At 29.0% G+C, this 18139-nt stretch overlaps 1 long non-coding RNA gene across 1 annotated transcript in view; it reads right to left on the bottom strand.

Annotated features, from left to right (window-relative positions):
- The window catches only part of LOC105844254 (uncharacterized), a 42204-nt gene extending 26254 nt beyond the window's left edge, over nt 1-15950 (bottom strand). The window contains exons 1-2 of the long non-coding RNA XR_010636791.1: nt 15933-15950; nt 15718-15785 (exon numbers count right to left, since the gene is read on the bottom strand). This is a non-coding gene — a long non-coding RNA (uncharacterized LOC105844254). The remainder of the gene's footprint in view (nt 1-15717; nt 15786-15932) is intronic.
- Between the last annotated feature and the right edge of the window lie 2189 nt (nt 15951-18139).

Raw genomic sequence — 18139 nt, 5'->3', positions numbered from 1 at the left:
ATATGTTTTTTTTTTGAAGAAGCTGCTGTACAAATCCCATAAGATATTATTAAAAATGAACACCCAACAGAATTTCAATGTTCAAGCAGTGTTTTAGAAAAAATGTTCTCGAAAAAAAAAACGTAATAAAACTTTTATTCTCTCTCTTTCTTTTTTACTGGAAAAGTCACAAGAAAATCTATACTATTGACAAAACGAAAATTTATTAGAAAATATTCTAGGTTTAATGACTAATGACAATATTTAGATATTTCAGCTTCTTCTGCGTGTGCGGTAATTTTGATCTTCAGTAATCTTTAGGCGTTTTCGAATTAGTACGGTCTGGGTACTCTGTTAAGGTCAACTCAATGACAACATATTTTCAAATCCAAAATTCTTTTCGCCTTTATTTTCAAAAGTCATCATCTTTGCGTAATTGTAAAAGTTCCAATGTATTGAGACTTTTTTCGTTCTTTTAAAAAAAAGTACATTTGGAAACATTATATATAAACTCACTATTTTTATCAGACAAAATGTAATTTTAACAAAAAATGTTTTTGTCTTTTTGTCGAAATATCTTTTTGTCGGGGATTATTTCACCGGCATCATTCCGACATTTGCTGGCGACAACTTGATCTTCAAAAGTTATAAAACAATTAAAAGTTATCTTAATTTTGTTTCAATTATGGCACACAAAAAAACTTAAGTTCATTGATTTTAACTTTTGTTACATATGTAAGTTTATAGATTATTACTAGACTTATTAGTATACTTAAAATACACTAATAAATTAGTTCAATATCGAACCGATTAACTAAAAATAAATTTAATAAATTTTTCTTAGACATATAAAGATAGATAAAGTTAACAAAATTACAAATAAAGTTTTTATTTTATTTATATATTATACTTTTAAAAATAGAATGGATTACATTTACAAACATATATTTCAGTAGGATCAAGCAAACTTATTAGCGTTCTTTTCTATATTTGGCAAGATATGTCAATATGTTTTAACGTTTTGTAAAATTTTCTACGTATTATAGTCTTTTTTCTTATAATCATTAAGATGCTCCAAGGGATTGTTTACCTTTGCTCGCTCTCTCATCAACCCACGTCACAATATCGTAACTCTTTCGTAACAAATTACACAAAACCAATAATCCTCCCCCTACCCTACCCCCTACCCTACCCCCTACCCTAAAGCATGACATAATTTATAAACGAACCGAAGCAGATTTAACTGATAAATTAATATTCAATAAAACTGTGTCTAAGACTTATTTTGTGATGTTACTTTGAGCGTGGTAATTTTTCAGGTTTGTAACGTTTTTCTTTCCCATTTTATTTTAGTTTTCATTTAATATTTTTCGATAATATATTTATATATTTTTGTGATTTCATTTTTATTTCAAATTTTTTTTATTAATTTACTATGGATTAATTTCATGAATAAAAAAAATATAAAGTAGATTTTACTTCTTCCATTACAAATATAAGAAATAATAAAAAAAACTTTATTACAAATAAATTTTAAAGTATTATTCCATAAACATGGATAAGTGATAAAAAAGGAAAGCTAAGATGCAAAGGGTCTTGCCAAGGCGGGAAGCATGACAAAAAAAAGATATGAAACCAGCATCGGTACCATCGGTAAGCATCGGTACCATCGGTAAGCATCGGTACCACTTTTATGGGGAAAAGAGGAACTAGAACATTTTTACAATATGGACATTTACTGCCGGTACGCATGACGCATGACATGTTTATATAGTAGTTCTACGTAGGCGGCTGAAAACATGAAACTTTCAAAATTACTGAGATTAACATCAAAGATTCTGCTTATTCAAGAATATAGATTAATTTCGAAATTAATGGTATCATATCAAATATTTGTTAGAAAAGTATCTTTTAGCGCCTTACCAAACACTTTATCGAATAGCAAAGGCTAAAAACCAGATACAATATTGAGAAGTTTTATCTACTGCAGTGCAAATTACAGAAACTATTTACGGAAAAAAGCCTGCAGATGGATTGCGTAAGTTTTCTCTCTCCAATGATAAAGTTGAAGGATGTTTGCTATGATTAGTTTCAGAAACTTTACAAAGAAGTAAAAAAAGTAAGAAGTTTGAAATTTAGCTGAATGAATTTACAGGTATTACAAATTTTGATCAATATTACAAGTTATATGACAAGCAAAGAAATCTTTTTAAAAATTAATGAATTCTTTAAAGAAGAACAATTGGACTGGAATAACTGTATTGGTGCATGTTCTGACGGTATGGCAGCGATAAGGAGATATCGCGTTAGGTTTCTAGCAAAAGTTAAATCGATTCAAAATGAACATGTCATATTTGCATATCACGTTTATTACATCGTTCATTGAGAAGCGTTAGTAGCTAAAAAATATTACCAGATCTTAATGTGGTCTCAAATGATGTCAGACTTAATATAAATTTTATGGAATGCCGTGCACTTAATAGCCGTTTGCTTGCAAATTTATGTAACGTTATAAGAGAAAATGAATGAATTTTGGATTTGAAAATTGTGTTATTTGTCAGACAAATTCAAGAAACTAAATGAACTGATTATGTTCCTACAAGGTGAAAATACAAACACATTAATTTTGTATGATAAAGTTCATGCGTTTATTAAAAAGATAAATTTATGGCAATTAAATGTCAGTGACTTCGCTGGAGTTTGTGTTACTCAGTGCGGTAAACTTTTGTTGTCACCCCCCTAGAATTTCACTAATAATTTTAGACTCTGAGTGTTCCTATACTATAGACCATATATAATCGTTTATAAAATGTTTGTTAAATAAATCAGAAATTTAATAAGGAAAAAAGAAAAAATATATATAAATTATTAAATTACAAACTTAGTCCAACTCTCAAGTTGACACTACACTATATACAACTTATTGTAGAAAATTAAACATCAAAAGTAGGTAGTTTTATGATAAACAGGCTTAAGATAATAAAATTGTAAAATCACAATAAAACATCAAGGTTAATCAGGAAATCAACAAAACACAATTTTCTCTTTGATTTCTGTGAAAGACATACAAAAAAAGAACGAAAAATAATCTTCTGTAAAAGACATGCAAAATTCAATATTTTGTAAAAGGCATACGAAATACAATTTTTTTATTTTGAATAAAAGACACTAGATTTTTGTGTGAAATAGCAGAGTTATAAATAAAAAATATCGAAAAATCAAAACCTGAATACTATTTGGTTAGACCAAACGCAAAAGTAAATTACCCCCAGCATGAACAATTCTGTCAAATTTGCATTTATTTCATTTTGGTGAAACATCTCTCAATAATTGCAAAAGAAGAATTTCCAAATTTAGTACGATACTAAACTTAAAATCGAGTTTAATAAGCAAACTTCGAATTATTTTTGGATTAGTCTGAAAACAGAGTATCTAATATTCGCTGAATTAGCAATGGAAATTTTTTATACCCTATGCAACTATTTAGTTTTGCGAAATGGCATTTTCAGCAATGACCAACATTAAACCAAACGTTCTCAAATATTATCCAACTCCAGACTAATACATCAAATGTTGATGTTTTTAAGTTATCAACTATCAATTATTACTCAGAAGCAAAAAATAATAATAAAAAGGTAAAACACAGAAGTGGTACAAAAATTCAATATCAGTTTTTGAATGGATGAATAGATGTTACAAATCACTTTATAAAATTCTGATCACGGACCAAAAAAAATCTGTTGTACAAATATATGACAGCTGTAAAACTCACTTAACTATTACTAAATAAAAAAGGAAGTATAATGATAAAATGTTCATTTTGACTTAACCAACTTATTCTACATAGAGGTTTCAATTATTCTACATAGTGGTTTCAACCATTTGACAAAAGAGTTATTGGGCTTTTTAATAATGAGTTATGGAGGTCTATTTTATGCTGGATCGCACACTTGGAGCACAAAGGCTATATCTTGGGAACGACAAACTGATTGAACTAATAGCTTTGAAAACTTTAAAAGTAACCTAAACTAAATCATATTCAGCATTACTGATTTTTTCAGCAATGTAATAGAATACCACCTACGTAAGTTTTTAACAACTTGACAAAAAAATTAACCGGTAATCTGTAGTCCTCTTAAACTGTTAAAGATAAAGCTTGGGATTATATTTATGCAAATACTGTTTTTATAAGCTAAATAAACTAAAAAGTGCAAATATTTTTGAATAACTAGCCAAGAATGTTGTTAAATATATGTTTTAAAATACAGTTTTGTTCTATTATTTGACTCTATATTCTGAAATAAAGGGTCAAAAAATAGAATAAAAAATACAACAATCAAGTACATGAATATGCAACACAAAGAACAAACAAAAATTATTTTCATTCAGATTCCTTCGCAATCAAGACATCTCTGAACAATATGTGCAGAACACACTGAGTTGCCACAAGCTAGGCACAAAGATATCTTTGTATATATATGATACTGGTAAATTTGTTTTGATTTATCTCAGCCATCTAATTTATAGATGCAAATTTTACAACATTTTTGCTTTTCATCAAGATCTGAACTAATGCATTCTTTTCCATTACCTGTTTTATGAGCTATATTTTCTCTAAGCATTGGGTGAACTAGAGGTATTTTAAATGTTATGATTTGGGGAAACCGCGCAGTGTTGCGTTGTTGAATAAACGACTTCACCAATTAAAAACAAAATCCATGCCAAATTTAAAAGAATTAATCTTTAGAGGACACTCAAAAATATTGAACGCGTACTTTAATGGACACACGTTTGTATTGAACGCATCCAACAATAACACAGGCTAACGTTGTATACAATTTAGTTGTTGTTCAATACAACTTTATAACTATTTTTAAAAATTTAGTCGGTATTTTTTTAAACTCATACCCCCCTCTACCAAAAATAAACGTGTGCTGCATGCTGGTTGTGTCGAAGTTATAGAAATTATTTGAATAAAAAAGATACAAATTTAGTATTTTAAATGGTAATACAAAATCCTTCAAATAAATCAGTAACTTGTATTTTCTCACGAACGTCTTGGTAGTGATTTTGACTTTAATATATACACAATGCCCAAAAAGGGCATACGTAAGAAATACTGTTTTCAATACTGTAGTTGCATCTGCTGTTATTGTACACAATAATGCTCAGAACTACTTTCAGTTTTTATAAGCTAAATATTAATAATAGGTGTTATACTAAGGAAGGTTTAAGAAAAACAATCAGCGCGTTAAGCAACCTTAAGAAAAAGTCGCTCAGTAAAGCAAAAACGTAAAAAAACTTTGCGCCATCAAAAAAAGCCTTAATGATCAAAATGAACTTTTTATTAATAAAAAAAAATAAAATAAAAATAAACAATAAAATCTAAAAAAACTAACTAAAATGCTTTGCTAACATCTCCTTCTTTATTTTTTTTAAAAGAGTGAAAATGATTCAGTATGCAACGCAATAAAGTATTCTATTTAAAAAAATCATCGTAAATCAGGTCAAAAATCCTGAGCTTCGAGTAAAATTAATAATGCCAGTTTTACTTTTTATGAAGTGTTGAGTGAATTTTTTAACAGAGTATGTTATTGCATTAAAGAGTACTAAATTATTTTCACTTTTTTGAATTTTTTTGGAGAAAGGAGAGCAATATTTTAGAATAGGTCTAATTTAGGTAGTAAAGGTTTTTACGATAACACGTAGATCGTGATTTTTAAAGCACTCAAGTATTAAATATCCTCGGATATTTGATGCTATGATCTGTATCCCTATTTACCTATATTTTTTAATTTAGTTTGATATTTTCTGTATAACGCATAAAAGAACAATTAAGATTTTTGATTATAGAGGTTAAATCTTGACATATAGTAAGGGTAACGTTGAATCCAAAATGCTACCCTGTAGAACTCCACTAATAATGCTAGATGGTTTCACAGTGAATTTTGAACTAAAACTCATTGGTATCTACTCGAGAAAAATGCTGAGATCCAATTAAGGAGGTTATTTCTCTTATCATGCATTGCCAGTTTTTTTTTTGAGTTTTCATGAGTGTTCTCATGAGACACGACAGCTGGCACGTGTAAGAGAGATGGATCTATAACTATTAGCATCTGAGATGAATCTTTTTTTAAAGACGGGGGCAACCAAAGTTTGAAGCCATTCTTTAGGTAGCGAGCTTGAAGTAAAACTTGATTGAAATATGAGAGAAAGCAGAATACATATTATGTGTGCTAATTTCTTTATAATTATAATTGCTATACCAAGTTTTTGATAAACAATCTCTGTTGAAAAGTCTACAACACCAATGTTAATATAATTACTAATGAAGTTTTTTGCTTAAGGCAAACATCTGTTATCTATTTGTAAAAACACTTCCTAAGTATTTGCTAAATACCTAAGCGATATCATTAATAGTTAAGTTGTTGTTTGTTTTTAGAGAAATTTTTTTGGACTAACTAAAAAACTTACTAGTTTTATTGTCTTTGAACTTCATATTCTTGTGGTGTGTAAATACTAGACACTAGATAATCGGTATCGTATAAGTCGATACCGAGAAGACTGGTCTCGTATCGCGTGGTATCGCTTATATACTAATGTCGATACAAATAGTATCGGTTCGATACCACTCGATACCGAGAAGGAAGGTTTCGTATCGAGTGGTATCGCTTATGTTCCAATGTCGATACTATCAGTATCGCTTCGATACCAAACGATACCGATAATAAAAAGAATCGTAAAGTATCGCATGGTCTCGAATCGAGACTCAATAAAACAAAAAATTAAAATGTAACTTATTGAATTTTTTATTAACAAAATACAAGTACAATTGCTTTTTAGAGATTTAGCTATTGTTTTTTAATAAGCTACAATACTTTGGCTATCGTCCATTCGTTGTTTTTTTCTTTGCCGTACTTTCGTTGGTATTTTAGGATTTTCTTCTATTAATATCGGCAAAGATAAGTCTGATTCATGTCCTATATCACTTTCATTTTCTTGTTCGATTGGTCATTTTTTAATGTAATTTTTAAGAGCGGAATAGTTCTGCATTATAAATACAAGCCTATCTGCCTTGTCACTATCGAGATTGTATCTACGATCAGTGATGACAAGGCCAGAAGCAGAAAATGCTCTTTCAGATGATGCAGAGGTTGGTGGAGTTGCCAACCAAGATCTTGCAACACCGGAAAAGATAGGAAGTTCTGCTGCATGCTGCTTCCACCATGCTAAGGTGTCAGTTTTTCCTGCATTTTTGGATCTTATTGGTTTTTGGTATTTTTCCATTTCAAGTTTAATAGGAGGGTTTTCATGTATATGATGTGAATTAGTATCTTCCTTATACTTTGCTAAAATAATATTGTACTCATTTTCCTCCTAACCTTGTGCATTATAAGGAACGGAATCGTTACTACCGTTGTTATTACTGGAGCTTGAGACAGACAATGAAGAATTTTCAAAGTATTCTTTGGTTGTGGGATGGTTTTCAACCAGTTTTTGAATATTTTTATCGTCAACATCAAGAAGATGTCCACGAAAAAATGGATGAAGGTAATGTCCTAGTTCAAATGCGGGTAATTTACGGCCTTTGTCTGGGAATCTCTTATTTAGTTCTGATAATAAATCCTCCAAAAATTTTTCTACTAATTTGTTGTTTCCATCAGTAACATAATTATTTTTTTCTTTCTCGATGAAGTTGATGAAGCTGTTACTTTCCACAGTGACATGTCAATTCGGATCTCTGTGTCAGAAGATAAAAAAACTGATAAATCTTTGACAGATTTAAGCACTGGAACAATAGCTTCAAAGAGTAAGAACTGTTCATCTGTAGGTACGGGTTTCTTCCAATCATCACCTTCTGTATCGCGTAAGTATATGAGTGAAACCTTCAGTCGAAGCATGACGTGCAGCATATCGTAATGGCCATTCCATCTCGTGGTTACTGTGGAGGGTATTTTGAGATAACTCACATCTAACCTAGAACAAGCATCTTTCAACGAAGCACGGAAGGCTGTAGATTTATGAAGCCTGGTAGTAAGTGAGCTGGCTTTAAGAAAAACATCTTTCAGTTCCGGGGTACCCTCAACTGTTCTTTGAAATGCAGTGTTGAGTTTGTGATCACTGCATGTAACAGAACCTTCTTCTTTAGTTATTAAAGTCACACTGTTGTTTAGAGCACATGCCATATTTGATGCCTGATCAATAGCACACAGTTTATTGGGTACTTTTTTAATGATTCAGGGTATGAGATTGTGTTATCAAGTGCTTTTGCAATGTTGATACCAGTGTGTCGCTCTTTGAATAGGCACACTTTTAATGTAAATTTCTTTAGGGCAAAGTCTGGCGAGATATAATGTAATGTCACGGACATGTATGAATCATTTGCCCTTGATGTCCAGTGTCCAGTGGTTGGTGTTTATGGCAACCTGATTAAGATCTATGAGCTCTTTTTCCATAACTTCATGCATTACTACCTTCAGTGTATGGTTAAGCTGAGGGAGTTTATTTTTTGAGAAAGTCGTTGAATTTTTTATTGTGGCATTTGGTAATATTTTGTTCATAAACCTCCTAAAATTTTCAGAATCAGCAAAACTGAACGGCAAGCACTCAGTAGCAATCAAAGTAATAATGTCATGATCAACTACTAATTGACGCCGATCTTGAAGTGGCCACTTTTTTGTAATCGCTTTCTTCGGGAAAGTGAGAGTTTTGAAGGCTACATCTTTTGCGGATCCAGAAGCACCCGCCTCGATTACGTTTAGTTCTTCATCTACTTGTGATCTCCGCTCGTCTTCTTTTTTTTGAAGTTCGATGAATAACTTCCCATGTTGTGTTTGAATATGCTTTCGCAAGCCAGTAGTATTTGCTTGCTTTGTTGCAAGCTTATTTCCACAAGTTTTACACAGCGCAGATTCTCCAGAAAATGTAAAATAAAGTTTAATAACACATAAAATGATTTTACTTTTTTATTATTATTTTATTTTATTTTTATTAAAAACAACAGAGCCGGGACGCTTCGAACTCACTTGGGGCCTGAGGCAAAATTAAGTTTTGGGGGCATTTACTGTAAATTTTACCTCTAAATAATGTCAAAAGAGTTAAGTAATTTCAAAATTATTATTACCAAAAAAAGACCCTTTGATAGGTGTGAACTTAATTTTTTTTTTTACAATTAGTTACTAGGTATCTTTAAATGAAACAAAAACAAATTCAGAGTGGGCCGGCATACAATCAATTTAGCACACTGTGCTTTGCGAATTATGAATTATTGCTCCACCAATTAAATTAATTTTTTTTCAAATCTTAATAGTTAATAAACAATAATAGTTATAACGTAAAAATGTAAAAAAAAAACCTGCATTTTTAGTTAAAAAAAATTAAAAAATCTTAAATTCTCGTGAATGACTTTAACCCAGAACTCCTCGCGTACATGCCATAACTTTATCCGCTTGGCCACGCAAACATACGAGAAGGCTAGTTAAGTTATTATATGTAACAATAATTCTGCCGGTAAATAATTTTAGAATTATTTCCCGAAATTGTCGGCAATTACCTTTTGAGATAAAGTATAAAAAATTCTTAGTAAGTAGTGCTTACCTATATTTTTCTTGAAATAATCCCAGATTAAAGATGTTGTAAAAGGCATAACGAGTGAAGATTAGTTTTCTTTAATAACTAAAGTATACTTATGTTTAATTGTTTAAAACTAAAGTTTAGTTGTTGAATGTTGAACTCAGAACAAAGTGAGAATTAAGATACCACGAGAGATTTAATTAAAGTAACTATACCAGAAGAGAAATTAAAATATTACACAATTAATTAAATTAAAATAACTGTAGTGACTGTTAAAAAATCAATTCCCTTTGAACAATCATTTCTAATAAGCGTTTAGAATAATTATTAACGATTGCATCACAAGCAATTTCCTTTGGAGAATTATATGAAAAACTCTAATTAATGATAGTTACAAAACTAATTCCCTTTGAACAACCATTTGTAATACTCGTTTAGAATAATCATTAACCATTACATCACAAGCAATTTTCTTTGGAGAATTATATGAAAAACATTCTTTAATGATTGCAAAACTATTCCCTTGGAGATTATATCCGCACAGAAAATTTTCGATTGAATGGAATAAAAATTCGATAGAGTTGGAATAACGACATGGAAAATTACACATTGCAGGGGCTAATCCAGGTCATTGTTCTAAGGGGGTAGTCGGACCAAAAAAAATATAAAAAATAAGATTTGCGTTTTTTCAAAATATAACAATTGTTTCATTTGATATTTAGAATGATTTTAGAAAGGTTATAAGATAGTTAGCAGTAATAAATATATTGAATGGTTATATATATATTTTTTATACTTTCTTATTTTTTTAATTTTATCAAAAATATTTTGAAGTTTGACGTTTCTTAGGTAGGAGAAGGGGGTAGTTACCCCGAATACCACCCCCCGCTCCCTTACCTTTTTGTCCGCCCTTACACACTGTTTAACATAATTTAATAATTTGTAAAAATTTCATATAGAAATAAATGTTGAAAAAATCTTTTTTTTCCTTTTAATCACGGTAGAAAAAGTTGTAATAAGGATAACAGATAAGAAATTAAAATACAGAACCACACAATTAGTTAAATTAAAATTAAGATACCAGATGAGAAATTAAATGATAAACATGATGTCATACAACCAGCTTAGAGAATTTTTTTTTATAACAAATGAGCTATATATATATTTCATTAATTATACGAATTTACTATTTCAAATTACAAATCATTTATAAAAATAACATGGAAGTTCTCATGATGATCCGAGTTGCAATACCAAATGATACTATCGGTACCAAACAATACCAATATAACCGATAACTTTTAATATTACTATCGATATCGATACCGTAAGGTATCGCACCGAGACCAAACGATTCCGACATAACCGATACCAGTATCGCGTGATCTCGATATCGATACTGTATGGTATCGCAGCGATATCAAACGATACCAACATAACCGATACTTTCGATACCGGTATGCGTGATCTCGAAGTCGATACTGTAAAGTATCGCATCGAGACCAAACGATACCAAACAGTACCAACATTAACGATACTTTCGATACCAGTATCGCGTGATTTCGATACCGATACTGTATGGTATCGCACCGATACCAGACGAGAAATCGAGACTCGAGACCGATTATCTAGTGTCTAGTAAATACGGCTTTTTTGCATTTAGTCGCGTATCTGATATATGCTTTTTTATGCGAATCGGACTTAGTATTGGACCAGCTTTTCCATAAAAATGCTTTTTGAACATTTTATAATTATACTTTAAATAAAAATAACTTTTATGATATTTTGTTATGACAAAAAAATTTATCGTAAGCATAAAGTCTTAGATATACAATGTAAATCTTGAGAAACACTACTGAGAACATCAACCCAGAAAGAGATAGTATTATTAACTGTAACGTGTTGTTTTCTACCTACTAAAAAGAAATAAATCCAGTTTAGTAGTTTGCCGTTTATTCAGAATGATTTTAATTTTAACATAAGTCTATTGTGAGGTACGGAATCAACAGCTTTAGCAAAGTTGAGGTAGATTACACCTATAAGCTGATGCGATGCTAGGGAAGACGAAATAATATCAAAAGTCTCTGTTAGATTGGTTACGCAAGGTTTATGATGAAGGAAGCCATGGTATTTTGGAGAGAGCAGATTGTTATTGTTGATGTGGTTCAAGGTTTTGAACTTTACAACTTTTTCAAAGGTTTTGCACGCAATCGAGGTTAGTGAAATAGGTTGATAGTTTTCAGAAAGTATTTTGTCTCCTTTTTTTTATAGACTGGACAATTAACTGCTAATTTCCAGAGAGTTGGTACTATTCCAGAATTAAAAGATTCATAGAAAATATCTGTAAGCGGAATTGCGAAGCTTTTGGCACATATCTTAAGTATTAAAGGGTGCAAGCCGTCAGGCCAAAAGATTTGTAAGGGTTTAGATCGGTAAGTCCATTAATAATGTCTGCATCAAAGAAACCCAAGCTGTTAGTATAATTGCATTTAGGTTTAACATCACTTTTACTTAATAATAGAAAATTTTCGGAGCTTCAAGAGTAAACGTAGATTTGAATACAGAGTACAGAAGTTCAAGTACATCGGAAAGAGTTTCAGTAATTGTCCTACGGCATTTTTGAGAGAACGAATTTTAACTTTAATTTTTAGCTGGTTGTTAATGTATTCGTTGAACTGTTTTGGATTATTCTGAGATTTTGATATTATTTTTTTTTATGTATTAATCTTTAAATATTTCAGCTTTAATGAAACGATTAAGACGGTTGTAATTTGTTTTGAGATCTTTATTCTTCCATTTACTTGAGCAGTTGATATGTCAAGTCAATTTTTTTGCTCGGATTAGGCTTTTAATATGTGGAGTAACCCAAGGGTAATTAGTAAGTTAGGTAACGCTTAGTGATTTAAATTATTTTTTACTTGCCTAACTTTTATATAATTAGTTTAAAACAAATACCTAAATTATTTACCATTTGCTTGGTTAACTCCTACTCACTTTTGGGTAGGAGTGAACCAGTAAATACACGTCATTATTGTTAAGTTAAATAAAGTCTCAAGATATTTTGATATATCTTTTTAATAATAATCTTAAAGCCTTTTAAGCCTTTTTTTCCTTAAAAAGTAACGCATGGTTTTTGTTGCGTGTTTAAACCCTCAAGAACGAAAAGAATAACTCCTGTCAAAATAGGGTTTTAATTCCGTGAAATAAAAATGAAGAGTAGGGTTTTAATTCCTTAAAATTTAGTATTAACCTTTACCACAACACCAATTAATAAGTTTTTATGTAAGATATTAAGTTTTTACTAATGGTTTCATCGTTATAGAAACGTAGTATAATATTCCGTAATTTACTAAGTTTTTGCAACGAATCACTGATCTCAAAATATAATTTATATATTTTTATATTATATAAGTTATATTTTGAGATCAGTGTAACGAAGATAAGGCCAGTAATAAAAGCACGCGACATTTAAGTTTGACATTAAAACCTCGTAAAACGCGTGTTGAACTCTAGTAAAACTGCCCGTGAAATCAACGTGTTTTTATTTTACGCCACGATTGCGACAATTACAAAAAAGTAGTGTTGCGAAGGTAAAATTTACCACCTAGTAAGTTTTGAAATTTTTTTTCACTAATTTTTATTTTTCTTTAAAAAAAATATTTTTTCTAAGGTAAATTTACGATTTAAAATTCCGATTTAAAATTTACAAGTAAATTTTACCGGTAAATTTTGAATCAAATTTTACCGGAAAATTTATATCGCTACAAAAAAGTTTTAATTTCAAAAGTGAAACTAGATAAGCCATAGGCCGGGTGAAAAAAAACAAAAAACAATTGCTTTTACTCAGTAATTGGTCAGCTTTACGTGAATAAAAATTTAAGGAATTTTTCTTAAGTTTTTATTCACGTAAAACTAAGCAATTACAAAGTAAATTGTTTAACTTTACGTGAATAAAAATTTGTCCAAAACTGCTGAAGTTTTTATTCACATAAAACTGACCAATTACCGAGTAAAAGCAATTGCTTTTTTTATTCACCCGGCATAACCTTTTACTTCTTATCTTATTTTTTTATATATTTAATTTTTTCGATATAATCGTGGCAAAAAAGGTTCAAAAATCTAACATTTCACAAATAAGAAAGTTTATATCTAGCAAAAATGCAGATTTATAATCCGCAAGCAAAAATAATTTTTAAACAAAAAATTGAAGTGAGTTTAAATGCAAAAACAAGTAAAATTAAAAACGAATTTTTGAAACCCAATGCTTTTATATGTTATTAAAACACAAAATTTGCAATTATTTTTTACTGATATTACTATTTTATTTTATTAACATTCGGCTGTATGCGCGTGTAAAAAACAAAAAAAATTTAGGAAGAGACGGGTTCTCGAACCTCGGACGAAGTCAACATTATCCAAATCAACCTTATCCAAATAAGCAATTAAATCAACCTTATCCAAATAAGCGTACAAGTTAGTAAACAAATAATATACTTATTTTGAAAATTCTTTTTCTTTCCATATAAAAAATAAACTTAATTAAAATTAACTAAATTAATTTACCTATTGCATAACTAATTATTGAATATTTTATTGTCATCAAGCAAAAGTATGTATGCAAAATTTGAAGAAAATCTATCATCAGGAAGTGACTCAAAAGTTGATTACAAGATTTGATGGTCACAGACAAACAAACAGAGACGAGGAGTTAATAAAAGCATTGGAAATGATTGAAAAAATATATTAAATATAATATAATAGTTATAAAAGGGATCGTCCATATATTATGCAACACTTAAACTTATAAACAAAACAAAAAAGATCAACAGTTTTCCTTCGCAGAGTCATAAGTTGAATAAAATATCAAAATAGCCCATTAAGTTTCATGAAAACCGCTGCGTAAAAGAGCTTAAGATCTAATATTTTTGTTTTTAAATAAATATAACCTTGCGTAATTTAAAATAAAATAAAGATAAAATAATTTAATGATTTTAATAATTTTAAAATAATTTTCTTCTTACACGTTTTCTTCTTTCTGTTTAACTAAAAGTTACTCTAACACTTTATTGTGTTGCGTGTAATCTTGATATACGTAACTAAAACCTTTTAACGGCTTACAAAATTAGTGACGCGCAAGACTTTCAAAGTTCGTAAAGAAAATAAGTTTCAAAGTTCGTAAAGAAATAGCGTCGAATCTCAAAAAGCGTAACGTAAGTTACTAATAATTACAAATCAAACTATTGGTTGTTTCTTTTGAAAAATATAGATGCAGCATAATCATATGTTTGCTAATGTTAGTGGTAGTTATTGTTTTTTGAAAAACAAACTGTTTCTAATTATTATTTTTTAAACCATTTTAAAACTATAGCCGTTCTCTTGCGAAAAAAGTAAAACAAAGGCAATCCTAATTGTTGCAAATTTTTTAAATAAAATAAATTGTAGTTAATTAACAAATAAACAAATAACAATAACAAAATAACAATAATAATATTAACCTTTGAGTTAAAGCTTAAAACTTTCATTTAGATTTCTAACAATTTTTAAAAATTTATTAGCTTTTTTCAATATCGAAAATGTGTGTGCTTGTGTTTGTGTTTATGTGTGTGTGTGTGTGTGTGTGTGTGTGTGTGTGTGTGTGTGTGTGTGTGTGTGTGTGTGTGTGTGTGTGTGTATGTGTGTAAATGTTTGTGTGCATATATGTGTATATATATAATGTATACATTTTTTGTTGTTGATATTATTATAACAAAGATATATATTCTATGTAGCGATGATGCATTTTTCGGGGCTTGGTGGTAAGACAAAGTTTGTCTTCTTCTGTATTTTATTTATAAATTACGATTATAAATGTTACAAAAAAAATTAAAAAATGTTTTTTTTGTTTGTATGCAAAAAGCATTTACTAGCAATAAAATTACATAAGCTGAGTTGATACTCTAATGATATCGACATTTCTTCATAGAAATATGATTATAAGTTTTGATAGATTGTGTCACAACTTTATTTATTTGCTTATAGCTTCTAAACTAATCAGTTTTTCTGTATAATAATTTTTGATAGCTTTATGAGTTTTTAAGATTTTTTCAATGTTTACTTTTGTTAATATAACCACGCGCTATTTTCGCATACTTATTTGAATTATATTTAAAAAAAAAGAAAGTAAACCTGATAAAAATAAAAATCTGCTTAGCTTAATAATTCGTATCGTAATCGATAATTCGACGTTTCCGTATCTCAAATAAAAAATTTTCATAACGTAACAGTCTCTTTAAAAAGTAAAAAATTATAAAAAAAACACTGCTCTTTTTTAAAAAAAACACAAAGGAAAAGCGTACTATATTAAGTAAGTGTAATAAATTCAACAAAATTAAGTTATTTACTTTCAATAATACTTAATTAATGAAGTTGATTGTTGCTCTGATATAACGACGTGTTGTTGATGTAATTAATGCGTAAATTTTTACGTACAACGCTCTAATCAAGGTTATATCGTTATACATTCATTCATTCGAATTGAATGAAGATTCATTTCGGTTTCCTATCTTAACAGATATTTTATAGATATTTTTCTATGAACTTGTCAATTATTTATAGTTTTACGTGTTTGAAATTTTTTAGGGATATGCAAAAAGATATTTTGATTTTTCGAATTTTATAAATCTTCACAAAATATGTGTTACACAAGTGTTTTAGATCGCACGATTGTACATTACGATTGAGTTATAAGTACTTCGTAAATCGGCAAAAAGCCGTTTCTTAGGTTCTTAGTTTTTCACCATTCTAGTTTGGTTTTTAGGGGAGTTTACATTTTTTTACAGTGGAAATATTTTGTTAAATTTCATATGAGAAGTAAGAAGTGTTTATATTTTTTAATTAAATGAAAAAAAAGGTTAAATTTTTAGTTTCGCTATTACGATTTTAGCGTTAAATAACGTTTTTTTAAGTTTTTATTGTTAGATTACGTTGTAAACAAAATGAATGAAAATCTGAACAACATGTAAAATTTATTTTTTATTCTTTATTTGATAACACTCTGTTATCTTAATATTTGACAACTGTACATGTACATAGGTCACAGTGTTTACATTTAAAAAAGCATAAACGTGACCAATTTTTACATTTGCGTACTACATTCAAATTGTATTTGTGTATTATACAGTGTTTAGAATTTTGGTTATTTCTACGCATTTCTACGTATTATTGATGATTCAGAAAGATTTATTTTTATAAAGTTAGTTTTTATTTTTTTTTTTGCCTTTTTTTATTTTATTTTTCTTCAATTTATGTTCTTTTTTTTGTGTTTAAATAATCTCATGAAAAAATGAAATGAAATAAGTTAAAAGTGCAAATCCCATACGTTTCTTCCTTTCATGTTAGTGCCGGAGAATCTGATAAATACTGTATTACATTATCTACCTTAAACTTCTTGGTAATTGACAATATAGTACTTTAATATTCATTTTTAAAAACCTAATGATGGTCAAACCTCTTCAAGACCTTTCTCAAGGTCAACCCCTTCTTATTGTAAACTTTGAAAATGCAAACTTTGTTTAACAGAATTTAAAAAGTTTTTATAAATTATTTTTAGTTTTTTAGTTCTAACTTTTATTTATAAAATTTTTATAATTCACAGACAATTTTTATTTTTTTTAAATTTTACTTTTGGTAATTTATTTTAATTAATTTAGGTCATTTAAGTGAAGCAGTCGTTTTATGCAGGAGAGCGCGGTACAAATCTTAATTACAAGCTGTGCTCTCCTCCATAAATAAAAGGTTTTGACAACCCTAGCTGTTATAGAGCGCTTACTTTTTATTTTAATTTTTTTATTATTATCTTAACTTCTAACAAGGCTGCAAGCAACCACTATTAGAGTTGAATGTTTTTGGAAAAGAAAAAAATGAAATTTATAGAGCAAGATAACGATTAACAGTAGACTTAAAAGATGCAAATTATGGTCGTATCATCAATGAACAATGATTATGGTTGTATCATCAATGAACAATGCAACCGAAAATTTCTTAATGTAAATTTAAAAAAGTATAGGGCCAAAGATAGAACATTGAGGAATCCCTAAAGATACAGGATATAAAGAAGAGTGCTGTCTATCGAGGAAAACTTTTGTACTACGAAGACAACTTTTATACCTCTCTAAATCGCGAGATCCGTAACAAGCGTGACTTTTTAGTTAAAAGCTGTACCGCACTACTCTGCGATAAAACCGTAGTGACTTTTTTAAGCACCTTTATAACTGGGTAAAAAATTATACTTTTTTCAATTCAGTTAAGTTTAATCAATATAAAATTGAGCTAACAATGAAACAAATGAAAAAGTACTAAAAAAAAAAGAAAAATTCTAAGAAAAATTCTAAGAAAAATTTGAATAAAGTTCTAAAAAAAAAATACAAAAAAAAAAAAACAAAAAAAAAAAAAAAAATCGAACAACGTTAAAATCAAAAAAAACATAAAAATAAATTATAAATTCGGAATTAAAATTGATTAAATAATAAAAAAAATAATGGATTCCGGAATTATAGAATATTTTACAATTTCTCTGGCATAAACGTGAGAGAAACAAATATGAAATACA

The sequence above is a fragment of the Hydra vulgaris genome, chromosome 02 (assembly GCF_038396675.1).
Source record: "Hydra vulgaris chromosome 02, alternate assembly HydraT2T_AEP".
NCBI lineage: Eukaryota > Metazoa > Cnidaria > Hydrozoa > Anthoathecata > Hydridae > Hydra > Hydra vulgaris.
Note: the sequence above shows the minus strand (reverse complement) of the source record. Positions and strands in the feature narration are given on the sequence as shown.